Source organism: Phyllobates terribilis, unplaced genomic scaffold, assembly GCF_046119375.1.
Source record: "Phyllobates terribilis strain yellow unplaced genomic scaffold, ASM4611937v1 Scaffold_1__5_contigs__length_1240528914, whole genome shotgun sequence".
NCBI lineage: Eukaryota > Metazoa > Chordata > Amphibia > Anura > Dendrobatidae > Phyllobates > Phyllobates terribilis.
In genome coordinates this window covers 824,134,591-824,151,963 of record NW_027362761.1, presented here as the reverse complement: position 1 = coordinate 824,151,963, position 17,373 = coordinate 824,134,591, and positions in this window count along the sequence as shown.

Here is a 17,373-nt window from a genome sequence, read left to right as displayed (position 1 = left end):
CGCCGCCTGTGTGCCCATTTTAGAAAGTCAGCTACAGCTTCCGCCACCCTTACAGTGTTTCAGCAGCGTTTGCAGCTTCCGGCACATAGACTGGTGTGTGATGTCCCCACGCGTTGGAACTCTACACTGCAGATGTTGGGAAGGATTTGTGAGCAGAAGAGGGCAGTTGTTGAGTACCAGAATCAACAAGGCCGTTGGTATTCAGTTCAGACTCCACACATAAGACCTCAGGAGTGGACATGGATGTCAGACATATGTACCATCCTCCAAAACTTTGAGGACTCCACCAAGATGGTGAGCGGTGATGACGCCATAATTAGCATCACCATCCCGCTTCTCTGTCTTCTGAAACGCTCTCTGCTCACAATCAAAGAGGATGCATTGCAGGCAGAGCACGATGAGATGGAGCAAGGAACCGTACAGGGTGATTACACACAGCCAAGCCTCATCTCATCCCAACGTGGATTGGGTGACAATGAGGAAGAGGAGGAGAAGGAAGGACAGAAGCTAGTTTCATGCACTATAGATGCTACTACATGCACAGCTGTAATACAGTCTGTTCAGCGTGGATGGCCAGAGAACAGAGAGGAGGAGGAGGAGAGCATAGTCAGTCATCCTCTTAGTGAGGACATGGAAGTCTTGCCTGTTAGTAGTCTGGCACGCATGGCCGAGTTTATGTTATGCTGCCTTTCCCATGACCCTCGCGTTCTCAAAATTTTGGGTGACAGTTATTACTGGTTGGTGACACTTCTAGACCCATGCTACAAGAAGAACTTTATATCTCTTATTCCTGAGGCAGACAGGTCTACAAAAATGGGGCAGTACCAGAAGGCCCTTTTTGCGTAAATATTAAATAAATTCCCATCTGAAAACGCTGGCGGGAGAGGGCACACTTCGTTGGACAACCAAGGAGTACAAGCAAGAGAGACAACTTCAGTCCAGCAGAGGCAGGGGAACTCTGTCAAAGTTCTGGGAGAGTTTTCTCAGCCCCTCCCATCACACAGGCCTTGAGGTGCGGGGTACTCTCACAAGGAGTGCAAAGTTTGGGAAGATGTTGAGGGTGTACCTTGCTGACCGTACCAACGTCCTCTGTGATTCCGCTGTGCCTTATAATTATTGGGTATCCAAGCTAGATACGCTGAATTAACTGGCTCTCTATGTCTTGGAGGTCCTGGCCTGCCCTGACGCCAGCGTTTTATCAGAGCAGGTTTTTAGCGCCGCTGGTGGAATTATAACTGATAAGCGCATCCGCCTGTCAACTGAAAATACTAACAGGCTGACGCTTATAAAGATGAACAAGGGCTTGATTGGACCAGATTTCTCAACACCACTGAATGATTGCAACGTAACAAACTCCAATCCAGTGTCTTTTCTTGGGAGGTGTATTCCCATGCACCTTTTTACACCCACACATGGGTATACGCTTCCTGATTTTGGCTATTTGCTCTCGTCCTCCTCCTTCTCCACCACCATATCACCAGGGTGACCGTGGTCTGTGATGCAACACCCACAATTTTTTAAAGGGTGTTTATGATGCCCGTAAAAAATATTTTTTATACAGTATGTTCATGTATACCCCCCAGGGGTAAATGTTTGTCAGCCCATACACTTAGTGCATGGGCATTAGAAGTATAGGAGGCCCGCTCCTTTCTAATGGGAAAAAAATTTTATGAGGCTCTCCTCCACATCTCTTCCAAGGGGCATTGAAGTGCTTCCAAATTTTTGTCAGCCCTTGCATTCACTGCATAGGCTAATAATATGGGAGACTCTCTCCTTTCAAATGGGAATATGTCATTACTGTGGCCCTGCTCTGTGTGTCTTTAAATTCTTAGTGGGGTTTTTCCTAAAATTGTCAGCCATTGGACTCACTGCATACCCTATAACTGTATATCAGACCCTCTTTCTAATGGGAACATGTCGTACCTTGTTACTGTGGCCCTTCTCTATGTGTCTTTAAATTCTTAGTGGGGTTTTTCCCAAATTTTGGCAGCCCTTGCAGTCACAGCATGGGCATTACCACTATAGGAGACCCGCTCCTTTATAATGGGAACATTTTTTTTTTTTGCTGAGACCCTCCTCTATGTCTCTTCAAAGGGGTATTGGGTTGCGTCCAAATTTTTGGCAGCCCTTGCAGTCACTGGATATGCAATAACAGTATAGGAGACCCACTTGTTAATAATGGGAACAACAAAGCATAGCCGGCTGATAGCTCTCTAACAATAGCTAGGGCCGACTGCTGGCCTTTTAAGATTAGTAAGGGCTGTCTGTTGTCCCTATAAATATAGGCTTTATGACTTTCAGAGTCCCTCCATCATAAATAAAACAGGATGTGTTTGATGATGTGTCACACACCACATTGCCAGATAAAGGTTGTAAAATGTTAAAATGACATTTCCTGGTGAATGCATTTGTCGTAAAAAAAACCAAAACAGTAGGATCTTTCTTTAGCATAAAAAACAGCGTCACCAATTTAACAATGAAATCACATCGTTCATCTCATGCACCTCCTCCTCCATCTCCGAAATGACCACATCAGTCCCAAGCTGACAGCACTGCAGCACTGCCTTGGCCAAGCGGCAACAGGCTGTGCTGAAGATAACATGCTTAATTGACAAACTGCCCAGTGCTGCAGAGTTGTTGAAAGCTGTAACACAGCAGCCTGATCTGTGGCTCTCAGCGCTGAACGTACAGCCAGGCATGGTCGTGTGTGACAATGGGTGGAACCTGGTGACGGAGAAATGACAGCCAGGGTAGATACGGTTTCCTTCTATGCCAGTCCTTTTACCGAGCTAAAAAATATGCTGTGGTGAAAAACAACTCCCACTGAGAAGCTGCTTCAGATTGAAAAACATTGTGAACACCAGAGGATTTGATTCTGAGGGCTAACCTTTCTCCCCTGCTCAAGAGCCTCATAGCAGCTGCAAAGTTAGCGCTATCAAGAACTCTCCTGAGGTAGAAGCAAAGGCACACCAGATGATTCTCTGGTGGGACCGTCCAACCCTGTCGAGAAGCAGTCCTGGCTAAGAAAAGTGTGGAAAGGTTCCTGTACACTCTATGGCTGCATTTTTTACTGAGGAGGAAACACACGCAAACACGGGAAGAGCATACAAAGTCCGTGCAGATATTGTCCGTGCTGGGATTTGAACCCAGCGCTGCAAGTCTTCAGTGCTAACCACTGATCCAATGTGCTGCCGTTCACCCTCTAATATCTAACAGGCTGGAGAAACTTGCACCTACTGCCACTCTATCATCAGCTCCTTTGTGAGAAAATGTATATGGGCAGCCACTCAGTCTACCAAATAAAATTCCTGAGAAGGAAATTGGGGATGGCTTCGCTACTGGTACTGGGGGCAGTGCTAATACCATGGCGTCGTACCATAGTTTGCTGGAAATATTCCAGGCTGGTAGGAGGCAAGCAAATTCCCACAGAAAAGTACCAGCAGTAATGTTCAGGGACCCGCGCTTGTAGAAGACGGAGACAACACCGGGAGAAATAGTGACGGCTGGGGACCGAGTACGGACACGAGGCATGAGGCATGTGGTTGTAAAAAGCTTCCACCTCCATGAGCCTAAAAGGCCACATTTCAAGTGAAAGCAGCTTTACAGGACTTCCTGTGAGAAATGACACGCAGGGTAGATAGGGTTTCCCTCTATGCTAGTCCTTTCACTGAGCTAAATACAACCGTCAGCAAAAAAAGTTGTGGACTGGCTCTGTACAATCACTGGCCACATTCACCTGTCCACGTGTTTGTGGTTAGGCGGTCCTTCCCAGTAAGTGCACTGGGGAGGGCACCGGTAATGTTGTGGGACCCGTGCTTGTGGAAGGCGGAGGCAATACCGGGAAATATAATGGCGGCTGGGGACCGAGTATGGACACCCGGCTCTGAAAAGCTCCCGCCTCCATGAGCCTAAAAGGCCACATTTCAAGTGCAAGCAGCTGTCAAAAATTTGGCAGTATAGTATTGCAGCCTGTAGGTGGGTGGGTGGCTGGGTAGCTGGCTGCCTGCATACTTGCGCTTGCATTCCAAGGAATGGGGTAGGGACAACTGAACGCTGCAGTGGGACAAGGACGTGGACGGTTTTTGTTGCAAGTCTGCAACGACAGGTTCATGGCGGGAGGCATCTTCGCATGCGCCAAGGATCACTTATGATGGGCACACTTTTAGGCAGTGACCTGAGAGTCAGAGATGCTTCCAGAGGTCTTCTCCATGCTGTTCCTATGACTTTTCAGCACTGTATGCATGTGTCTGATGATGTGTCACACACCACATGGCCAGATAAGGTTGTAAAATGTTAAAATGACATTTCCCAATGAATATATTTGTCACGGTTGAAAGCAATGCAAAAACGTATCAAAAACGCTACGTGTGAACATTGCCCAAGGTGTGGGGGAGTATTTTTGTTTTTGGTTATTTATTTTGCCTTATATACAAGTCATTACCCTGGAAAGGATGTTCCTTAACATATTTCCCAGGAAAATCCATTTTGGTTTCGTTTTTGTATGTTTTATTGTGAGTCCGTAAAAGTGGTGTAATACTCTGACAACGTTGTTGACAGCAGTGATCTGGGAGTTAGATATGCTTCCAGGGGTCAACCGTGACAAATGCATTCACCAGAAAAAGTCATTTTAGCATTTTACAACCTTATCTGGCCATGTGGTGTGTGACACATCATCAGACACATCGTGTTTCATTTATATAGGAGGGACTCTGAAAGTCACATAGCCTATTTTTATAGGGCCAGCAGTCGGCCCTCACTATTCTTAGAGAGCCATCAGCCGGCTATGTGTTATTGTTCCCATTACTAAAAGTGGGTCTCCTATACTGTTATTGCTTATGCAGTGAGTGACAGGGCTGCTCAGAATTTGGACGCACCCCAATACCCCTTTGAAGAGACTTAGAGGAGGGCCGTCTGAAAAAAAAAATTTCCCATTATTAGGAAGTGTGTCTCCCATAGTGTTGGCCTATGGAGTGAATGCAAGGGTTGCCAAAAATTGCGAAGCACTCCAATGACCCTTGGAGGAGATGTGAGATGTTCCCATTAGAACGGAGCGGGTCTCCTATACTTGGAATGCCCATGCACTAAGTGTATGGGCTGACAAACATTTACCCCTGGGGGGTATACATGGACATACTGTATAAAAATTTTTTTTACGGGATTGATAAACACCCTTTAAATTATGTGTGTGTTGCATCACGGACCACGGTCACCCTGGTGATATAGTGGTGGAGGATGAGGAGAAGGAGGAGGACAAGAGAAAATAGCCAAAATCAGGAAGCGTATAGCCATGTGTGGGTGTGAAGAGGTGCATGGGAATATACCTTCCAAAAAAAAAGACACTGGATTTGAGTTGATGTTACGCTGCTATCATTTGGTGGTGTTGAGAAGTCTGGCCCAATCCAGCCCTTGTTCATTTTTATAAGAGTCAGCCTGTCAGAATTTTCAGTTGGCAGGCGGATGCGCTTATCAGTTATAATTCCACCAGCGGCACTAAAAACCCGATATCAAAACGCTAGCGGCAGGGCAGGCCAGGACCTCCAAGGCATAGAGAGCCAGTTCATTCCACGTATCCACCATAGATAACCAATTATTGTAAAGCACAGAGGAATCACGGAGGAACTTGGTACGGAAGCATTATCTGTTATCCAATCAACAACCTTTTGACACTGCTCTGGGTTCAATAGTGGTGTGCTGCGGTCTTCTAGGAATTGAGACAGGAAGGTTGGGGGAGAAGATGTGGGTGTTTGTTGTGGCACAATTTCTGCTTGCCCACGGCCTTGACCTCTGCATGCACCATCACCATCACGTCCAGTTCCCTGTCCCTTGCCATGCGCCTTGCCCATTTTAAATGGAGGACAATATCTTCCGCGCTCACTACAAATGGCTGAATTTGGAGCGTAGTTATATTTAATCCGTGTGACGGAGAAACCACAGTTTTTAATACCTGGCCTGTAGGTAACTATTTTGAACAGCAAACCGGTGTCAAAAACTTTGCTGACACTGCAAAAAAAAATTTAATGGAGGCCAGAAATAGCAGTATTTTCTGAAAATGTATATGTGATCTGTGTGACGGAGAAAACACAGTTTTAAATACCTGGCCTGTAGGTAACTATTTTGAAAAGCAAACTGGTGACAATTGGTTCACTGACACGCTGAAACAAGCTTTTAATGGATGCCAAAATTGGCCGTTTTTTCAGTGCAATTATATGTGATCCATGTGACAGACAAACCACAGTTTTAAACAGCTGGATTTTTAGCGCTGTAATATGGAAAGGACATGGCTGTATCCTGCAGTGCCAACAAGCAAATGGCACAGAACAACGGTGTTCTCTCGATTGCTTTTTAATTAAATAATGAGGATTAAGATCCAAAAAAAACTATTCCTGGCCCCTGAAACCTGGGGGGCCTATATCTAGAAATAAAACAGCAGCAGCAGACAAAACTGGAATGGAGCCTCTTGTGCTATGTGCACAGCAGTCTGCTATATACCCTGCCTGCTTATATACACTGCCTGCCTGATATCTCTGCAGATGGATTAGCCCTCAGAAGGACTGTGTGTTGAGATGAATATGTGTCTCTAATAGAGTCTGGTACTCCTACACTAACTAGAAACAAGCAAATCTCTTCCTACCTCAGCAGCACTTCACCCTACACTGTCTGATTCCGGAGTAACTGTGAAGAGCATGGCGGCGCCAGGTCTGATATACACCTGATGACCCTGTACGGCCAGCCAATCACTGTAATGCCACAACCAACATGGTTACGGCATTACAGTGAGTGGCAAGTAATCCCTGCATGTTTATTGGCTCTGTAAAGAGAGCCAAACATGCAGGGAGGAGACCCGAGCTCCCACCGAGCAACCCCAGAAATTCTCGGCGAGCGCCGAGCATCTCGAGCAGGGAGATGCTCGGGCGAGCACCGAGCAGTTGCGAGCATGCTTGCTCACCACTACGTGGGATCAAATCAAATGGTATTTTTGAGGTGTACAGGGGGAGTCAGGAGGCAATGTGATAATTGGTGAAATGCATAACAGCAGAAAAAAAGCGATGGCGTTTGTTGGGATACTAAAAAAAATTGGTGACAGGTTCCCTTTAATCCTTCTATATCAATTTCCCCCTTTGGTAAACGGTATAACCCAGAAAATGGAATTAGTTGGTATCCCCACAGGGACCTCTGTCTCATGGTTCTAGTATCTTACCTAAGAGGGGACTTCCTGCTTGCCCATCTAGGTGGTCTCTTGAGGTGTCTACCAAGAACTCAAGATCTGCATTAGTAATTGGTTGATCAGTAACATGAGATAATCCTACTGTTTCCTGTTCCATTATTGCTAAACAATCATGCCAATGTTGTTCTTCAAATGTGTCACCTTCACTGGCTACTAGTTGTGCTAAATTCCCTCCTTTTGAATCCAGCAGAAACAAAGTTCAATAATGCACACCTTTTTGCATCACATATGAGGGTAGCAGCAGTTGCAGTTTTATTAGGCAAAGCAGTTGAAATCACATTTGCCTACCTGCTCACAAGGTGCACATTTGTAACTGGGTTACTGACTTCCTATGGCAGAAAATCAGTCTGCTCCTTTATGGGGTTTGTGCACTGTGTAAAGCAATGTCCGTTCTCCCCACAGTTCCAGTGCTAGACTGTTTCTAGTTCATGAGATCTTGATTTCTCTGTGTCCTAGGATACGTGACAGATTGATTGATCCTTGTCTGTTCAGCTAACTTAGCTACTTGCAAAAGGTCTTTTGGGTCTATGCTTTTGTGGCACCCCAGGTCTGGTCGCCACAGTGGCAGCAATGTCATGTCTGAGAGCAGGTGGGAGGTTCCCTGGTTGGGGACAATTAGCATGCAGCACCTCCTGCCTCAGTCCAGGGAGGGGAGAAACCTGCCCTTTATAAACTGGATCTGGGGCGGGGTTAGAGAGACAAGTTCCAGACAAGGTTCCAGTGAAGTTGCAGATAGGGACAGGTCAGCAGCAGGCTGAGGAGTCCCTGTAGGCAGAGGAGGAACACGAGGCCAGGAGGGGAGCAAGCAGAGCTCGTCCTGGCTAAAGACTTACAAAGCCGGACACTGGAGTCCGAGACTGGGAGGGTTATAAGCCCAGCAGCAGAAAACCACCACGCAGGGGACTTCAAGTCCTCTGGCCCAAGGAAGCCCGGAGGCTCAGCCACACGAGAGGGACCATTACTGCCCCGGAGGGGAGAGAAGTACGGAAGGCCCGAGTCGCCAGTCATACGGGCGAGAACAACACTGTACACTCAGAGACGTGGGCTACCACCACACTACAGCGGGAAAGCCAAAAAAGAGTGAAGTCAGCACGGAAGGCCTACAAACTCCCCCTGACCAGCAGGATTTCCCAGTTGCTCTCAGACTGACCTGGCCTCCATTGTTAACCTGTATTCCGGACGAGTCCCTGAATACCACCAACAGTAAAGACCCTGAATTGCATGACAGACTCCGTGTGGTTACTGCTGTTCCCGCGCACCATCAACATCCCTATTTACTGCCCTGAGGCTATACTCCTCCCGTGGGGAGTTATACTCCCCTCAGCTGCACCCACAACACCAGCCTCAGCGGTCTGCCCTGCAGCGGCGTTTCACTCTGACCGCAATCCACGGGTGGCGTAGTCGGACATTTAATCACAAAACCCTAAAAATAGACTGCCATTGGGTTGACCACCCTGAGCCACGGGACCAGGTCCCCACCACGCAAGGACTACAACCCCCAGCATCCACAAAAGGTCTGGTTCCAGGGATCCCCACCCACACACGGCCCAGGGGGCGCATGAACTTTTGGCGTAGTCGGCAGGATTTCGTGCCCGCCACCAATGGGTACTGCGTGCCTGAAAAAAGACTAATACTTACCTTGGAGGAGTTTCCCCACCTTCCGCAGCCATTTCCCGCCATCCACAGCCATTTTCCCACCATCGGGTGCCATCTTTGGGATGCCGCGCGGGAAGAAGAGGGGCATGGACGACGAAGGCGCGCGAGAACTGGAGTCCCGCCTTATGCACGAACGCTGCGCAAGGTCCTGAAAGGAGCCGAGCGGACGCTGACGTCACCAGGACGCGATGCAAGGTCCTCAACCCCGACGGTCACCTGCGGAGCCGCGGCCTACAGAAGAAAAGCAACGTTAGGTAGGCCACGGTTGACTAGGGGGGAAGAAGATGTCGGAAGAGGAGGGAACTGCCACCGCCAGCGTGGCCGCTGCCGCAGTAATGCCGTTCACGATGCCTTATATCCCCGGAGTGGCCTGGTTGCCCCAGTACTCAGGGGAGTTGCATACCCTGAGCAACTTTAAAGACAGACGGTATAGCCTATTCAAGGTGTACCTCCTGACGGAGGAACAAAAAGTGACCATACTGATGGGCCAGTTAACCGGCGCGGCCCAACGAGAAGTAAAAGTCCTGGTCAGTCAGGGACAAGGGGACCGTAAAGGAGATTTTAGCCCGTCTAAAGGACACTTTTGATACCCGCACCTCAGCAGAGATCAAAATGAGATTTTATGGGTGCAAGCAGCGGGCCCAAGACAGTATAAGAGACTATGCTTTGAATTTGCAAGAGGCCCTGAGAGCCATTAAGCAGGCAGACCCTGACAGTGTGCGGAATGCAGATAAACTGCTGACTGAACAATTTATTGAGGGTCTGTTGTCCAGCGCCCACTGAACCCAGTTACGCCTAATGGCCCTGCAGAACCCCGAGTTAGACTTTGCACAGTTTAAGGACAGAGCCATCCGGGTACTCAGAGAACCCGCACCCGGTGGCGTTGTGGCCTCCAGGCGCCCTGCTATCACTTATTACCAGGAGGCGGCGCCCCAGTCTATAGAACCTGCAGGAGCCAATGCACAGACTACGAATAGTACCCCGTCTACAGACCTGCACCATCAGGTACAAGAACTGACCAAAAGCGTTGCCGCACTAACCAGGACTGTGCAGTCATTACAGGTATCCTCTCCAGGAAAGATCAAGCTGGCTACCAGTCCGGAGGACGACCCGTGGCACCGACAGAAGAGGATCCCACCGTCCAGAGGGAAGCCAACGGACCGCTATGACCAGGATGGACAACTTATCTGCCTCCGCTGCAGCCAGCCAGGACATATTGCGAGGTACTGTAATTTAAACCAGCCCAACCTGGGGCAGAGGGCCAACCCCCAGGCGTAAGATCATCAGGCCCGTCAAACTGGCGTGACAAGTATGTGGGGGGACGACCAGTCTTGCCTGTGGTACTGAATGGCATTCCCATGAGTGCACTGTTGGACACCGGGTCACAGGTAACCACCATCCCCTATGTACTTTTCAAGCGGTACTGGAATGACACGGATATTACCCGCTACCCAGATAATGTCTTGAGCTTCATCGCCAGCAATGGTCAGCCCGTGCCGCAGGTGGGGTTCAAGGAGGTGACCATCAAAATTGGTAAAGTTGAACTGCCGGCCCAAGGACTGATTATTGTGGACATTGACCGTCATGAAAGTCACCCTAAAATAACATTGGGTACTAACGTTAATGAAAATTGTCATTCAGAGAAAATTGTTATTTTACAACAGGTTGCAATGAATGCCAGCTCCAGCCAGCAGCGTGTTTACAAAAAGAGATCAGAGCCCTGATGAAGCGGAAACAGGTAGAACTGTCTGGTGATGAGATTGGTAGCGTTAGGATGAGTGACCCTTTCCCCATCGCCATGCCCCCAAAAAGTGAAATGATGATCTGGTGCCAGACTGCAATCGGGTTAAGAAGTAGAGACTACCAAGCTATGGTAGAACCCGTTTACTCCGACAGTAGGCCCACCATTTTGACAGCACGGGGGGTGGTTGATGTCCGCCATGGGAGGGTACCCATCCGCATCCTAAATATTGGGGAAAGATAAGTACACTTGCCTCGGTATGCCACTCTAGCCAAATTGTTCACCATTAACCAAAACTCTGTAAAAGCCATGGAACCCTTGCCTCCATCTCCCCCAGAGGAAGGTAACGGCTCCGAAAAAAAAAATGGAGGACTGGTGCCAGAAGCTGCACGTGGGCACTGACTCCACTCCCCCACACCAGAAACAGGGAGTCTACCTGGTGGTTCAGGAGTACGAAAGAGTCTTTAGCACACACCTGCTAGACTTTGGGCAAGTAAAGGGGGTAGAACACCAAATCCCCACAGGAGACCATCCACCCATAAAAGAGAGATACCGGCCTGTACCCCCTGCACACTATCAAAATGCCAAGGGTATGTTACGAGAAATGAAGGAGGCTGGGGTGATCAGGGATAGCTGTAGCCCCTGGGCAGCTCCTCTAGTTCTTGTAAAAAAGAAAGATGGCACAATGAAGATGTGTGTAGATTATAGAAAGGTCAACAGAATAACACACAAAGATGCGTACCCGTTACCTAGGATAGAGGAGTCTTTGACTGCATTAAAATCTGCTAACTTCTTCTCTACTTTGGATCTCACTAGCGGGTACTGGCAGGTTCCTGTAGCAGAGTCAGACAAGGAGAAGACCGCCTTCACCACCCCGATGGGTCTCAGTGAATTCAACTGTATGCCGTTCGGACTCTGCAATGCACCAGGGACCTTCCAGAGGCTGATGGAGTGCTGTCTGGGGCACAGAAATTTCAAGATGGTCCTACTCTACCTGGACGATGTTATCGTGTATTCTAAGACCTACGAGGACCATCTAAAGCACCTGGCAGAGGTGTTCGATGCCCTGGCAGGCTTCGGCCAAAAGGTGAAACCCTCCAAGTGTCATCTACTGAAGCCAAAAGTACAGTACCTGGGACACGTGGTGAGTGCTGACGGAGTAGCCCCAGACCCTGACAAGATCACGGTGATTAAGGACTGGCCAAGACCCTCCAGCATAAAGGAAGTGCGGCTGTTCCTCGGGTTGGTAGGCTCCTACCGAAGATTCATCTCCAGGTTCACCAAAATGGCAGCCCCTATGCAGGACCTCCTGTTAGGTCAGTCAAAGACGCCCTTTAAGTGGGACAAGCTGGAGGAGGAGACTTTCCGCCAGCTGAAGATGGCCCTCACAGGGGATGAGATCCTGGCCTACCCTGATTACGGCCAGCCTTTTATCCTCCACACTGACGCCAGTAACGTGGGGCTAGGAGCCGTACTGTCCCAGATCCAGCAGGGCAGAGAACGGGTAATTGCTTGTGCTAGCAGAAAGCCGAGACCCACAGAGAGAAACCCTGAGAATTATAGCTCCTTCAAGCTAGAGTTCCTGGCAGTGATGTGGGCGATCACCGAATGCTTCAAGTATTACCTGGCTTCTTCTAAGTTCACTGTGTACATGGACAACAACCCGTTGACACACCTGGACACTGCAAGACTTGGTGCCCTAGAGCAGAGATGGATGGTCCGGCTGCCCAATTATGAATTTACTATCAAATACCGGACTTGGCGCGCAAATGCCAACGCAGATGCATTGTCCAGAATGACTCACTTGTAGGACGGGGAGAGGATCCAGAAGAACTGAAAGAAATTGAACTCCCTGCATTCCACCGTCATGGGATCACCCAGTGTTCCCACTGTGTAAAGGAGAGGTGCTCTGCCACCGCAATGTTCAATCCCTTACCCCACCACGGCTGGGAAGAGACACAAGATAGTGGCCCCGCAGTCCGCCTGGTGAAAGATGCTGACCCAGGCTGATGCCCACCTTGATCTGGATGCTCCAGAAGAGGCCAAACAGCTGTGGAAGGAGAGGAGCAAGCTGTTTCTCTACGAGGGGAGGCTGTGCCGCAGAACAGACAACTCTCGAACACATGAGCTGACCCGGCAGGTAGTGGTCCCAAGGCGGGATGCGGCTATGGTCCTAGAAGCATACCATGACGGAGCAGGGCACTTTGGATGGAAGAAGCTGGAGTTCCTGTTGCGTGAGCGGTTCTTCTGGGTAGGCATGAGAGTAGTGTTGAGCCACCCCGTAGTGTTCGAGTTCGGTTCGGTTCGTCGAACACCCGTGTGTTCGTCGAACTGTTCGTCGAACACCGTAAAAACCAATGGCAGGCAAACAAAAACACATAGAAAACACCTTCAAAGGTGTCCAAAAGCTGACAAACTGCTCAGAAGACATAACTAACAAATGGAAAAGTGACAAGTACATATAGTCATGCGAAAAGAAAAGAGGTGGAGGAGTAAAAGGAGGGGGGAGACACAGATATAGGCATGTCATGCCCTTCTAAAATCCAAAAAGTGAGAAGCCGACACGGCCAGTCCGCTCCTGCCCGTGCCACCTCCGTGTCGCCGGGTTTGCGCCAGAGCCGCGGTGAACCCTGACGGCCAGCCCCCCTCTCCCAATACTAGTGCCTGTCCGCTGGTGGGTCGAGCGAGCCCCCCTGTGGTGGAGGCAGCTCTAAGCTTTTTTATTTAAATTGTCTCTCTAATTTGAATGAATACACTTTAAATCCATTTACAAGGATCTATTGGAGGGAAAGTCTCATGCCAGCAGGCGCGTAATTCAAGCTCCAGTAGCGTCCACTAAAGCTGCTGCAGCTAAAAAGCTTTTATAAGGATCGAGCTCGGCTGTCCACCGCAAGGCATCCTACTGCCAGTCCCAGCCCCTATGCCTTACGGTGCCTCCAGATGCTCTTCACTGAGTATCCCGTGGTCCCGAAGCATTTCCTTTGAAAAAATTAAGTGTCTAAACTACAGGTGGTGTAGCTTGCTTAACAGCTGGGATAATCCGCTGACTAGCAGACACTGCTACTAGGCACAAAGTATTTCCTGGGCTAGATGCAGCTAAAAATTTGTAATTAGATACTCTCGTTGGATGCTGAGAAAGCATTCCATAGAGTCTCCTGGCACGCCATATATTATTCTCTTAAAAAGTTTGGGGTAGGGGTCTAGGGGACCCTTTTATAGCCAAAATCACGGCCCTGTATCGCAATACGTCACCTAGGCTGAAGATAAATGGAACTGTAGCACCCTGAGGGCTCGGTTGCTGCAGAGGTATTGCACCTCACCCAGAGGTGTGATATCTCACTCTCAGGTAAGGATGGAGTGTGGATCAGGACCCGACACCTGCATGCATTACACCACATTGCCATGGGGCAGGGCGACCAATATGCCCCTGAGATGGGCACGACAGTCCCTGTCCCTGGCTGGAGTGAACACTGAGGAAGGGGAACCCTGTAGTGCAGGAGCAGGGAGGAAGCAGTTCCTGGGTGCATTGAGAAGGGAGTATAAAAGGTGGGCAACATCTTAGTTCAGTGCAGAGAAGTCTGAGCAGAAGTGACAGGGAGCAGGGGCTCTGCAAGAGGTCGGCTCCGGAGGCGAGCCTAGTAACAGAGGCCCAGGCCTGGAAGAGGGAGAAGGAAGGAAGAGGAGCGTAGAAGGCTCCAGGAACAAGGAACGAAGGGATCCCAGAATCCACCTGCGTGGAGGGGTCAGGCCAAAGGGGGAGACCGGTCCCCGAAACTAGTGGAGGCGGGAAACGACCCTCAGCTAGAAACCGGAGGCTGTGACATTTTATGCGCCGCAGCCCCTCGCTACACCTGCTAGGTAGGCACCACATAGGGTCAGGGAAACTGGCGCCAAGTTTACCAAGAGGAGGCCCGAGGCAGCCGGACAGAAGGGTTGGTAAGAAAGGCCAGACAAAGGACACACAAAGGGGGTCCTGTGAAGCGCTCCAAAGTTATCTGGGAGTTGTCTGAGCCCATCACCTGGTGAGCACAGTACGACGTGGGCAGCCGTTACCTGCAGACGTGGTCTGGATAATAAGAACTGTGAGTAAAGGCCCTAAAGCATCACTGACTCAGTGTCGTTACTGCTGCTGCCCTGCACCATCACCCCCATCCTCCGCATACACTGCCCTGAGGCTATACTCCTCCCGTGGGGAGTTATGCTACGCTCTGCTGCACCCACAACACAAGCCTCAGCGGTCTGCCCTGCAGTGGCGGTTCACTCTGACCGCAATCCACGGGTGGCGTAGTCGGACATTTAAACATCAAAACCACATAAATAGTTCCGCCACTGGTTTGACCGCCCTGAGCCACGGAACCGGGTCGCCGCCATGGAGACTACAACCACCAGCATTCACCAAAAAGGGTCCGGCTCCGGGTGTTGCTAGGCCCACGGGGCGCGTCAGAACATTTTCATCACCTTTCATAATCACCAATGGGACAAGGCAGGGATGTCCTCTGTCCCCTCTCTTATACATCCTAGTGACGGAGCACCTGCTCTCATCAATTCGCCATAACCCCAATATTAGGTGGATTGAGGTGGGAGGCACCGAGTACAAGTGCTCTCTATTTGCTGATGATGTCCTAGTATATATCACTCAATCACATATAACCATCCCTGCTGTTATGGCTGAAATAGATCACTTTGTTACATGGTCAAATTTTAAAATCAATGCAGCGAAGTCTGAGGCCCTCGATGTCTCCCTCCCCAAATCCATACAGGATTCCATCCAGTCCAACTTTCCCTTTGCCTGGCCCTCACAGGGTATCAAATACTTAGGAATTCCTATTCATAGAGACCTCTCCCATCTATGTTATCTTAATTTTGGACCCTTTATTGAACAACTCCATACAGACCACGGTTGGCAAGTTAGAACTGTAAGAATCACTACGTGAACCACTGGTGTTTTGTGGAAAAGCACATGTACACTGTGTTCCAAATTATTATGCAAAAAAGTGTTTAGGAGTGATAAGGGAAGAATTTGTTTGTTTGTCAGTTAAACTCATTGATGGTGATGTGTGTCAGGGCTCTTTATATCACTGTAAGCAATTGCAGACACCTGTGCTAATTAGTTTGGCAGGTGTGTCCAATGAAAGGCAAGACTACTTAAGAAGGCTGTCCCACATTATTAAGCAGCCTACATTTTTTGCCAAAATGGGAAAGAAAAAGGATGTGTCGGCTGCTGAGAAGCAACAAATTGTGGAGTGTTTAGGTCAAGGCATGACTACAATCAACATTGTGCGATGATCAGGATGAAGTGTCTTGGCAATCAAGAAGTATGTAGCTGATTCACAGTACACACGTGTGCGTGCTGATAAGGGCAAATTGAGGACTCTTTCCTACAGGCAATTACGTCAGGTTGAAAGAGCAGCGGCAAAAAAGCCTTGTCATAGCAGCAGACAAGTTTTTGAAGCTGCTGGTGCCTCCAACGTCCCCCGAACAACAAGATGCAGGGTCCTTCAGAGGTTTGCAGCTGTGCGTACACCATCCTGTCGACCTCCTCTATCCACTGCACACAAGCAGAAACGGCTCCAGTGGGCCAAACATTACATGAAGACTGATTTCAAAACTGTTTTGTTCACGGATGAGTGCCGTGCAACGCTCGATGGTCCAGATGGATGGAGTGGAGGATGGCTGGTTGATGGACACCCCACGCAAACACTGCTACAGCGCCAACAAGGACGAGGTGGAGTAATGTTTTGGGCTGCAATCATGAGGAGAGAGATTGTCGGCCCCTTTATGATCCCTGAAGGGGTAAAGATGAACTCCATAATGTATGTGGAGTTTCTCAAACAGCACTTCCTGCCATGGTTCAAGAAGAAGAACCGTGTATTACACAGCAAGATCATTTTTATGCATGATAATGCACCGTCTCATGCTGCACATAACACATCTGCATCTCTGGCTGATATGGGCATAAAAGGGGACAAACTTATGGTGTAACCCCCATGCTCCCCTGACCTCTACCCCATTCAGAACCTCTGGAGCATCATCAAAAGGAGTGTCTGATGGCGGGGGGCAGTTCACATCTAAGCAACAGCTCTGGGAGGGTATTCTGTCCTCATGCAAAACAATTGAAGCAGAAACCATCCAAAACCTGACAAATTCAATGGATGAGAGAGTTCAGAAGCTCCTTTCGAACAAGGGGTCCTAGGTACAAATGTAACATCACCTAGAATAAAGTTTTGAGTTGAAAACTGTTTGATTTCAGTTTCTAATAACCTGCTAATGCTTATAATTTCAAAAATGACCATTTTCTTGGTCTTTATTAAAATGAAAAGGTTGATCGAAGAGTGTGGGGGATCTAAGAGTGTGGCAACCCAGTAGTCAGGATTACTTCGAATTCTGACAATCTGAGGGTCATGTTGCAGGTAGTGCAGCAAGAAGGCACATGTGTCTTGCGCATCTCGGAGCCCCAAAATTATTTTCCGGGCTAGATGCAGCTAAAAATTATTATTAATTTTAAATCTGGTGGAGCTTAGTAGAGATGGCCTAATAGAATCAGTACTGCACACTGCTACAAAGCCGAAATTATTTTCCAGCCAAGATACAGATAAACATGATTAGTAATTTTAAATCTGGTGGAGCTTAGTATTGATGGCCTAATAGAATCAGTACTGCACACTGCTACAAAGCCCAAATAATTTTCCAGCCAAGATACAGATAAACATGTTTAGTAATTTGAAAGCTTAAAATGGTTGGTGAGGTGATT